Raw genomic sequence first — 10,000 nt, 5'->3', positions numbered from 1 at the left:
GAACAGTCATCCCGGCCTAGTGGAGGTCTGCGCAGGGGGGGTCTTCCTTGAAATGTTACCCGGCTTTTGAGCTCTCCTGTCCGGCGTGGGTTTGCGTCAGCGGCCGGTGTCATTTACTCGTCGTGCCGACCGGAGGGAGGCCACTCCCCGCCACAGCTGAACAGTCATCCCGGCCTAGTGGAGGTCTGCGCAGGGGGGGTCTTCCTTGAAATGTTACCCGGCTTTTGAGCTCTCCTGTCCGGCGTGGGTTTGCGTCAGCGGCCGGTGTCATTTACTCGTCGTGCCGACCGGAGGGAGGCCACTCCCCGCCACAGCTGAACAGTCATCCCGGCCTAGTGGAGGTCTGCGCAGGGGGGGTCTTCCTTGAAATGTTACCCGGCTTTTGAGCTCTCCTGTCCGGCGTGGGTTTGCGTCAGCGGCCGGTGTCATTTACTCGTCGTGCCGACCGGAGGGAGGCCACTCCCCGCCACAGCTGAACAGTCATCCCGGCCTAGTGGAGGTCTGCGCAGGGGGGGTCTTCCTTGAAATGTTACCCGGCTTTTGAGCTCTCCTGTCCGGCGTGGGTTTGCGTCAGCGGCCGGTGTCATTTACTCGTCGTGCCGACCGGAGGGAGGCCACTCCCCGCCACAGCTGAACAGTCATCCCGGCCTAGTGGAGGTCTGCGCAGGGGGGGTCTTCCTTGAAATGTTACCCGGCTTTTGAGCTCTCCTGTCCGGCGTGGGTTTGCGTCAGCGGCCGGTGTCATTTACTCGTCGTGCCGACCGGAGGGAGGCCACTCCCCGCCACAGCTGAACAGTCATCCCGGCCTAGTGGAGGTCTGCGCAGGGGGGGTCTTCCTTGAAATGTTACCCGGCTTTTGAGCTCTCCTGTCCGGCGTGGGTTTGCGTCAGCGGCCGGTGTCATTTACTCGTCGTGCCGACCGGAGGGAGGCCACTCCCCGCCACAGCTGAACAGTCATCCCGGCCTAGTGGAGGTCTGCGCAGGGGGGGTCTTCCTTGAAATGTTACCCGGCTTTTGAGCTCTCCTGTCCGGCGTGGGTTTGCGTCAGCGGCCGGTGTCATTTACTCGTCGTGCCGACCGGAGGGAGGCCACTCCCCGCCACAGCTGAACAGTCATCCCGGCCTAGTGGAGGTCTGCGCAGGGGGGGTCTTCCTTGAAATGTTACCCGGCTTTTGAGCTCTCCTGTCCGGCGTGGGTTTGCGTCAGCGGCCGGTGTCATTTACTCGTCGTGTCCACCGGAGGGAGGCCACTCCCCGCCGCAGCTGCAGCGGCAGCTTTGAAACGTCATCCCGGCCCCCTGGAACTGTGCGCGGGGGGGGCGATGCGTCCCGTGCGAGGTACCAGGTCGCGCTGCGCCGTCTGCCTGGCCGCTTTGGGCCCGCTGGAAGTCTATTAAAGCTCCGCGATCTCCGCCTCGGTGCTTAAAAAGCGTCCATCCGCTCTCCTGGAGCTTCTTTCGGTCATCTCGTCCGCGTGCACGGCCTGCCGGTGGCACCGGCTGGAGCTCCGCAAAAAGCTCCATTTCTGTTAAAAATGCTTAGCCGCGTCCCTGGAAGCCCAATCGGGCGTAGAAAGTGAGGGGGAAGGCCCCCAAAGCACCGGCTGGAAGTCCCAAAAAAGCTCCATGATTGGTCAATAATGCTTAGCCGCCTCCCTGGAAGCCTAATCGGGCATAAAAAGCTAGGCGGAACGGCCCCAAAGCTCCACACGGAAGTCCCAAAAAAGCTCCATGATTGGTCAATAATGCTTAGCCGCCTCCCTGGAAGCCTAATCGGGCATAAAAAGCTAGGCGGAACGGCCCCAAAGCTCCACACGGAAGTCCCAAAAAAGCTCCATGATTGGTCAATAATGCTTAGCCGCCTCCCTGGAAGCCTAATCGGGCATAAAAAGCTAGGCGGAACGGCCCCAAAGCTCCACACGGAAGTCCCAAAAAAGCTCCATGATTGGTCAATAATGCTTAGCCGCCTCCCTGGAAGCCTAATCGGGCATAAAAAGCTAGGCGGAACGGCCCCAAAGCTCCACACGGAAGTCCCAAAAAAGCTCCATGATTGGTCAATAATGCTTAGCCGCCTCCCTGGAAGCCTAATCGGGCATAAAAAGCTAGGCGGAACGGCCCCAAAGCTCCACACGGAAGTCCCAAAAAAGCTCCATGATTGGTCAATAATGCTTAGCCGCCTCCCTGGAAGCCTAATCGGGCATAAAAAGCTAGGCGGAACGGCCCCAAAGCTCCACACGGAAGTCCCAAAAAAGCTCCATGATTGGTCAATAATGCTTAGCCGCCTCCCTGGAAGCCTAATCGGGCATAAAAAGTTAGGCGGAACGGCCCCAAAGCTCCACACGGAAGTCCCAAAAAAGCTCCATGATTGGTCAATAATGCTTAGCCGCCTCCCTGGAAGCCTAATCGGGCATAAAAAGCTAGGCGGAACGGCCCCAAAGCTCCACACGGAAGTCCCAAAAAAGCTCCATGATTGGTCAATAATGCTTAGCCGCCTCCCTGGAAGCCTAATCGGGCATAAAAAGTTAGGCGGAACGGCTCCAAAGCTCCACACGGAAGTCCCAAAAAAGCTCCATGATTGGTCAATAATGCTTAGCCGCCTCCCTGGAAGCCTAATCGGGCATAAAAAGTTAGGCGGAACGGCCCCAAAGCTCCACACGGAAGTCCCAAAAAAGCTCCATGATTGGTCAATAATGCTTAGCCGCCTCCCTGGAAGCCTAATCGGGCATAAAAAGTTAGGCGGAACGGCCCCAAAGCTCCACACGGAAGTCCGAAAAAAGCTCAAAAATTTTCTAAGTGCCAACGGCTCATTCGCCGTAATGTGTCCGCTCCGCGCTGGTTCCCCGGTCGGCCGCGAATAGCGCAAAATCAGCCTCACGGAAGTTCGAAAAAAGCTCAAAAATTTTCTAAGTGCCAACGGCTCATTCGCCGTAATGTGTCCGCTCCGCGCTGGTTCCCCGGTCGGCCGCGAATAGCGCAAAATCAGCCTCACGGAAGTTCGAAAAAAGCTCAAAAATTTTCTAAGTGCCAACGGCTCATTCGCCGTAATGTGTCCGCTCCGCGCTGGTTCCCCGGTCGGCCGCGAATAGCGCAAAATCAGCCTCACGGAAGTTCGAAAAAAGCTCAAAAATTTTCTAAGTGCCAACGGCTCATTCGCCGTAATGTGTCCGCTCCGCGCTGGTTCCCCGGTCGGCCGCGAATAGCGCAAAAATCAGCCTAAGTGCAGTACCAACCTTGGCGTGTTGGTGCGCCAGAGTACGATGAGTTGGTCCCCCTAGTCACTGTACTCATTACCTTTACCCCCTAATCGCAAAATATAGTCAGAACGTATATGCAGAAGACTATTTTTTTCTTTTTTAAAATTTTCTAAGTGCCAGCGGATGCTGGCACACGAACTGTCCGAGCTACGACGGTTCTCCGGTCGGACAGCGAGGGTGAAAAAGCGGTCCTAAAATCACCGAGGGCTGCCGCACAAGTTGTCCGAGTGGCGACGGTTCCCCGGTCGGCCACGAATGTCGAAAATTCGGCCTCTCCACCACGGAGGTCGGTGAGAATTTCAGAATATTTTCTAAGTGCCAACGGCTCTTGCGCCGTAAAGTGTCCGCTTTGCCTGGTTCCCTCGGTCGGCCACAAATAGCGAAAAATCAGCCTCTCCTTCTGGAGCTCGCCTAAGTGCCAACGGCTCTTGCGCCGTAATGTGTCCGCTTTGTCTGGTTCCCTCGGTCGGCCACAAACGGCGAAAAATCAGCCTCTCCTTCTGGAGCTCGTGCCAACTTTGGCGAATATTTTCTAAGTGCCAACGGCTCTTGCGCCGTAAAGTGTCCGCTTTGCCTGGTTCCCTCGGTCGGCCACAAATAGCGAAAAATCAGCCTCTCCTTCTGGAGCTCGTGCCAACTTTGGCGAATATTTTCTAAGTGCCAACGGCTCTTGCGCCGTAATGTGTCCGCTTTGCCTGGTTCCCTCGGTCGGCCACAAATAGCGAAAAACCAGCCTCTCCTTCTGGAGCTCGCCTAAGTGCCAACGGCTCTTGCGCCGTAATGTGTCCGCTTTGCCTGGTTCCCTCGGTCGGCCACAAACGGCGAAAAATCAGCCTCTCCTTCTGGAGCTCGCCTAAGTGCCAACGGCTCTTGCGCCGTAATGTGTCCGCTTTGCCTGGTTCCCTCGGTCGGCCACAAATAGCGAAAAACCAGCCTCTCCTTCTGGAGCTCGCCTAAGTGCCAACGGCTCTTGCGCCGTAATGTGTCCGCTTTGCCTGGTTCCCTCGGTCGGCCACAAACGGCGAAAAATCAGCCTCTCCTTCTGGAGCTCGCCTAAGTGCCAACGGCTCTTGCGCCGTAATGTGTCCGCTTTGCCTGGTTCCCTCGGTCGGCCACAAATAGCGAAAAACCAGCCTCTCCTTCTGGAGCTCGCCTAAGTGCCAACGGCTCTTGCGCCGTAATGTGTCCGCTTTGCCTGGTTCCCTCGGTCGGCCACAAACGGCGAAAAATCAGCCTCTCCTTCTGGAGCTCGCCTAAGTGCCAACGGCTCTTGCGCCGTAATGTGTCCGCTTTGCCTGGTTCCCTCGGTCGGCCACAAATAGCGAAAAACCAGCCTCTCCTTCTGGAGCTCGCCTAAGTGCCAACGGCTCTTGCGCCGTAATGTGTCCGCTTTGCCTGGTTCCCTCGGTCGGCCACAAACGGCGAAAAATCAGCCTCTCCTTCTGGAGCTCGCCTAAGTGCCAACGGCTCTTGCGCCGTAATGTGTCCGCTTTGCCTGGTTCCCTCGGTCGGCCACAAATAGCGAAAAACCAGCCTCTCCTTCTGGAGCTCGCCTAAGTGCCAACGGCTCTTGCGCCGTAATGTGTCCGCTTTGCCTGGTTCCCTCGGTCGGCCACAAACGGCGAAAAATCAGCCTCTCCTTCTGGAGCTCGCCTAAGTGCCAACGGCTCTTGCGCCGTAATGTGTCCGCTTTGCCTGGTTCCCTCGGTCGGCCACAAATAGCGAAAAACCAGCCTCTCCTTCTGGAGCTCGCCTAAGTGCCAACGGCTCTTGCGCCGTAATGTGTCCGCTTTGCCTGGTTCCCTCGGTCGGCCACAAACGGCGAAAAATCAGCCTCTCCTTCTGGAGCTCGCCTAAGTGCCAACGGCTCTTGCGCCGTAATGTGTCCGCTTTGCCTGGTTCCCTCGGTCGGCCACAAATAGCGAAAAACCAGCCTCTCCTTCTGGAGCTCGCCTAAGTGCCAACGGCTCTTGCGCCGTAATGTGTCCGCTTTGCCTGGTTCCCTCGGTCGGCCACAAACGGCGAAAAATCAGCCTCTCCTTCTGGAGCTCGCCTAAGTGCCAACGGCTCTTGCGCCGTAATGTGTCCGCTTTGCCTGGTTCCCTCGGTCGGCCACAAATAGCGAAAAATCAGCCTCTCCTTCTGGAGCTCGTGCCAACTTTGGCGAATATTTTCTAAGTGCCAACGGCTCTTGCGCCGTAATGTGTCCGCTTTGCCTGGTTCCCTCGGTCGGCCACAAATAGCGAAAAACCAGCCTCTCCTTCTGGAGCTCGCCTAAGTGCCAACGGCTCTTGCGCCGTAATGTGTCCGCTTTGCCTGGTTCCCTCGGTCGGCCACAAATAGCGAAAAATCAGCCTCTCCTTCTGGAGCTCGCCTAAGTGCCAACGGCTCTTGCGCCGTAATGTGTCCGCTTTGTCTGGTTCCCTCGGTCGGCCACAAACGGCGAAAAATCAGCCTCTCCTTCTGGAGCTCGTGCCAACTTTGGCGAATATTTTCTAAGTGCCAACGGCTCTTGCGCCGTAAAGTGTCCGCTTTGCCTGGTTCCCTCGGTCGGCCACAAATAGCGAAAAATCAGCCTCTCCTTCTGGAGCTCGTGCCAACTTTGGCGAATATTTTCTAAGTGCCAACGGCTCTTGCGCCGTAATGTGTCCGCTTTGCCTGGTTCCCTCGGTCGGCCACAAATAGCGAAAAACCAGCCTCTCCTTCTGGAGCTCGCCTAAGTGCCAACGGCTCTTGCGCCGTAATGTGTCCGCTTTGCCTGGTTCCCTCGGTCGGCCACAAACGGCGAAAAACCAGCCTCTCCTTCTGGAGCTCGCCTAAGTGCCAACGGCTCTTGCGCCGTAATGTGTCCGCTTTGCCTGGTTCCCTCGGTCGGCCACAAATAGCGAAAAATCAGCCTCTCCTTCTGGAGCTCGTGCCAACTTTGGCGAATATTTTCTAAGTGCCAACGGCTCTTGCGCCGTAATGTGTCCGCTTTGCCTGGTTCCCTCGGTCGGCCACAAATAGCGAAAAACCAGCCTCTCCTTCTGGAGCTCGCCTAAGTGCCAACGGCTCTTGCGCCGTAATGTGTCCGCTTTGCCTGGTTCCCTCGGTCGGCCACAAATAGCGAAAAACCAGCCTCTCCTTCTGGAGCTCGCCTAAGTGCCAACGGCTCTTGCGCCGTAATGTGTCCGCTTTGCCTGGTTCCCTCGGTCGGCCACAAACGGCGAAAAATCAGCCTCTCCTTCTGGAGCTCGCCTAAGTGCCAACGGCTCTTGCGCCGTAATGTGTCCGCTTTGCCTGGTTCCCTCGGTCGGCCACAAATAGCGAAAAACCAGCCTCTCCTTCTGGAGCTCGCCTAAGTGCCAACGGCTCTTGCGCCGTAATGTGTCCGCTTTGCCTGGTTCCCTCGGTCGGCCACAAACGGCGAAAAATCAGCCTCTCCTTCTGGAGCTCGCCTAAGTGCCAACGGCTCTTGCGCCGTAATGTGTCCGCTTTGCCTGGTTCCCTCGGTCGGCCACAAATAGCGAAAAACCAGCCTCTCCTTCTGGAGCTCGCCTAAGTGCCAACGGCTCTTGCGCCGTAATGTGTCCGCTTTGCCTGGTTCCCTCGGTCGGCCACAAACGGCGAAAAATCAGCCTCTCCTTCTGGAGCTCGCCTAAGTGCCAACGGCTCTTGCGCCGTAATGTGTCCGCTTTGCCTGGTTCCCTCGGTCGGCCACAAATAGCGAAAAACCAGCCTCTCCTTCTGGAGCTCGCCTAAGTGCCAACGGCTCTTGCGCCGTAATGTGTCCGCTTTGCCTGGTTCCCTCGGTCGGCCACAAACGGCGAAAAATCAGCCTCTCCTTCTGGAGCTCGCCTAAGTGCCAACGGCTCTTGCGCCGTAATGTGTCCGCTTTGCCTGGTTCCCTCGGTCGGCCACAAATAGCGAAAAACCAGCCTCTCCTTCTGGAGCTCGCCTAAGTGCCAACGGCTCTTGCGCCGTAATGTGTCCGCTTTGCCTGGTTCCCTCGGTCGGCCACAAACGGCGAAAAATCAGCCTCTCCTTCTGGAGCTCGCCTAAGTGCCAACGGCTCTTGCGCCGTAATGTGTCCGCTTTGCCTGGTTCCCTCGGTCGGCCACAAATAGCGAAAAACCAGCCTCTCCTTCTGGAGCTCGCCTAAGTGCCAACGGCTCTTGCGCCGTAATGTGTCCGCTTTGCCTGGTTCCCTCGGTCGGCCACAAACGGCGAAAAATCAGCCTCTCCTTCTGGAGCTCGCCTAAGTGCCAACGGCTCTTGCGCCGTAATGTGTCCGCTTTGCCTGGTTCCCTCGGTCGGCCACAAATAGCGAAAAACCAGCCTCTCCTTCTGGAGCTCGCCTAAGTGCCAACGGCTCTTGCGCCGTAAAGTGTCCGCTTTGTCTGGTTCCCTCGGTCGGCCACAAACGGCGAAAAATCAGCCTCTCCTTCTGGAGCTCGTGCCAACTTTGGCGAATATTTTCTAAGTGCCAACGGCTCTTGCGCCGTAAAGTGTCCGCTTTGTCTGGTTCCCTCGGTCGGCCACAAATAGCGAAAAATCAGCCTCTCCTTCTGGAGCTCGCGCAAGTGCCAACGGCTCTTGCGCCGTAAAGTGTCCGCTTTGTCTGGTTCCCTCGGTCGGCCACAAATAGCGAAAAATCAGCCTCTCCTTCTGGAGCTCGTGCCAACTTTGGCGAATATTTTCTAAGTGCCAACGGCTCTTGCGCCGTAATGTGTCCGCTTTGTCTGGTTCCCTCGGTCGGCCACAAATAGCGAAAAATCAGCCTCTCCTTCTGGAGCTCGTGCCAACTTTGGCGAATATTTTCTAAGTGCCAACGGCTCTTGCGCCGTAATGTGTCCGCTTTGTCTGGTTCCCTCGGTCGGCCACAAATAGCGAAAAATCAGCCTCTCCTTCTGGAGCTCGTGCCAACTTTGGCGAATATTTTCTAAGTGCCAACGGCTCTTGCGCCGTAAAGTGTCCGCTTTGCCTGGTTCCCTCGGTCGGCCACAAATAGCGAAAAATCAGCCTCTCCTTCTGGAGCTCGCGCCAACTTTGTCAAAAAATTTCTAAGTGCCAACGGCTCTTGCGCCGTAAAGTGTCCGCTTTGCCTGGTTCCCTCGGTCGGCCACAAATAGCGAAAAATCAGCCTCTCCTTCTGGAGCTCGCGCCAACTTTGTCAAAAAATTTCTAAGTGCCAACGGCTCTTGCGCCGTAAAGTGTCCGCTTTGCCTGGTTCCCTCGGTCGGCCACAAATAGCGAAAAATCAGCCTCTCCTTCTGGAGCTCGCGCCAACTTTGTCGAAAAATTTCTAAGTGCCAACGGCTCTTGCGCCGTAAAGTGTCCGCTTTGTCTGGTTCCCTCGGTCGGCCGCAAATAGCGAAAAATCAGCCTCTCGCCCGTCAGGTACCAGGCGTTGGGGTACCAGGGGTAAGTGCAGTACCAGCTTTGGTCTGTTGGTGCGCCAGAGTACGATGAGTTGGTCCCCCTAGTCACTGTACTCATTACCTTTACCCCCAAATCGCAAAATATAGTCAGAACGAGTGTGGGGAACACAAGTTTTGGCCCCGAGAACCAGGCGGCTGGTGTCTCTAGCGATGTGTTCCCCCCCAAAAAGTGTTCACATGCTCGGACAGCGAACCTAGGAGCTACCGCAAAGCACTCTGGAAGTGCAAGAGCGAAAAATTTTCTAAGTACAAAAACTCTCGAAAATTTTCAAAGTGTCACAGTGCTCGAAAATTTTCAAAGTGCTACATGCTTTCCATCCAAGGAAGGAATAGTGGAGGACCGGCCGCCTCCTTAAACACAAGCCGGCGGAACGACGGGGAGGACCGGCCGCCTCCTTAAACACAGGCCGGTGGAACGTTTGGCAGAATTCTTCTCGTGGAGGACCGGCCGCCTCCTTAAACACAAGCCGGCGGAACGACGGGGAGGACCGGCCGCCTCCTTAAACACAGGCCGGTGGAACGTTTGGCAGAATTCTTCTCGTGGAGGACCGGCCGCCTCCTTAAACACAGGCCGGTGGGAACGGTTGGCAGAATTGCGTGACGGCCGCCTGCTCCCGGCGTCCGCACGTGAACGAACACCCCCTCCCGGGGACGGCCGTCTGCTCCCGACCGCCGTCCTTCACCCCCTCACCTTCCGGACCCCCGTCTGCTCCCGGCGGGCCTCCGAGTACCCCCACCTTCTCCCGAACTGACCGACAGGCAATGAGACCCGCCTTGGTAGGGCCCCCACCGGCCCCGGCTCGCGCCGGCGTTGGGTGGACGGTTCCTCCCCACTTGCGGGTCGCTCTCCACGGAGGACCGGTCGCCTCACTAAACATAGGCCGGGCGAAAATCTGCGAATGTTATACATCCAAGGAGGGAGGACCGGCCGCCTCCTTAAACCACCGGCCGGGCGAAAATATGCGAATGTTATACATCCAAGGAGGGAGGACCGGTCGCCTCACTAAACATAGGCCGGGCGAAAATCTGCGAATGTTATACATCCAAGGAGGGAGGACCGGCCGCCTCCTTAAACCACCGGCCGGGCGAAAATCTGCGAATGTTATACATCCAAGAAAGGAAGGAAGGAGGGAACCGGCCGCCTCCTTAAACACAGGCCGGGCGAAAATCTGCGAATCTTATCCATCCAAGGACGGAGGACCGGCCGCCTCCTTAAACACAGGCCGGTAGGAACGGTTGGCAGAATCGCGTGACGGCCGCCTGCTCCCGGCGTCCGCACGTGAACGAACACCCCCTCCCGGGGACGGCCGTCTGCTCCCGGCCGCCGT

Source organism: Syngnathus typhle, unplaced genomic scaffold (assembly GCF_033458585.1).
Source record: "Syngnathus typhle isolate RoL2023-S1 ecotype Sweden unplaced genomic scaffold, RoL_Styp_1.0 HiC_scaffold_217, whole genome shotgun sequence".
Lineage (NCBI taxonomy): Eukaryota > Metazoa > Chordata > Actinopteri > Syngnathiformes > Syngnathidae > Syngnathus > Syngnathus typhle.
Note: the sequence above shows the minus strand (reverse complement) of the source record.